This window comes from Mus pahari, chromosome 11, assembly GCF_900095145.1.
Source record: "Mus pahari chromosome 11, PAHARI_EIJ_v1.1, whole genome shotgun sequence".
In the NCBI taxonomy this organism is placed as follows: Eukaryota; Metazoa; Chordata; class Mammalia; order Rodentia; family Muridae; genus Mus; species Mus pahari.
The window spans coordinates 56,117,028-56,118,241 of record NC_034600.1 but is presented as its reverse complement, the minus strand read 5'-3'; positions in this window follow the sequence as shown (position 1 = coordinate 56,118,241).

Below are 1,214 nucleotides of genomic sequence, written 5' to 3'. Positions count from 1 at the left end.
CCCATTTTTAATGGGGTTATTTGGTTTTCTGGAGTCTGTCTTCTTGAGTTCTTTATATATAATGGATATTAGTCCCCTATCTGATTTAGGACTGGTAAAGGTCCTTTCCCAATCTGTTGGTGGCCTTTTTGTCTTATTGACAGTGTCTTTTACCTTATAGACACATTGCAATTTTATGAGGTCCCATTTGTCAATTCTTGATCTTACAGCACAAACCTTTACAGTTCTATTAAGGAATTTTTCCCCTCTGCCCATATCTTCGAGGCATTTCCCCACTTTCTTCTCTACAAGTTTCAGTGTCTCTGGTTTTATGTGAAGTTCCTTGATCCACTTAGACTTGACCTTAATACAAGGAGGTAAGAATGGATCAATTCTCATTCTTCTACATGATAACAGCCAGTTGTGCCAGCACTATTTGTTGAAAATGCTGTTTTCCACTGGATGTTTTTAGCTCCCTTGTCAAAGTTCAAGTGACCATAGGTGTGTGGGTTCATTTCTGGGTCTTCAATTCTATTCCATTGGTCTACCTGTCTGTCACTATACCAGTACCATGCTGTTTTTATCACAATTGCTCTGTACTACAGTTTTAGGTCAGGCATAGTGATTNCCCCAGAGATTATTTTATCATTGAGAAGAGTTTTTGTTATCTTAGGTTTTTTGTTATTCCAGATGAATTTTCAAATTGTTCTTTCTAACTCGTTGAAGAATTGAGTTGGAATTTTGATAGGGATTGCATTGAATCTGTAGATTGCTTTCTGCAAGATAACCATTTTCACAATGTTGATCCTGCCAATCCATGAGCATGGGAGATCTTTCCATATTCTGAGAGCTTCTTTGATTTCTTTCTTCAGAGACTTGAAGTTCTTATCATACAGATCTTTCACTTCCTTAGTTAGAGTCACACCAAGGTACTTTATATTATTTGTGACTATTGTGAAGGGTATTGTTTCCCTAATTTCTTTCTGATCCTGTTTACCCTTTACGTCGAGAAAGGCCATTGATTTGTTTGAGTTAATTTTATATCCAGCTACTTCACTGAAGCTGTTTGTCAGGTTTAGGAGTTCTCTGGTGGAATTTTTTGGGTAACTTATGTATACTATCATATCATCTGCAAATAATGCTATTTAGAAGTCTTCCTTTCCAATTTGTATCCCCTTGATGTCCTTTTGTTGTCTAATTGCTCTGGCTAGGACTCCAAGTACTATATTGAATAG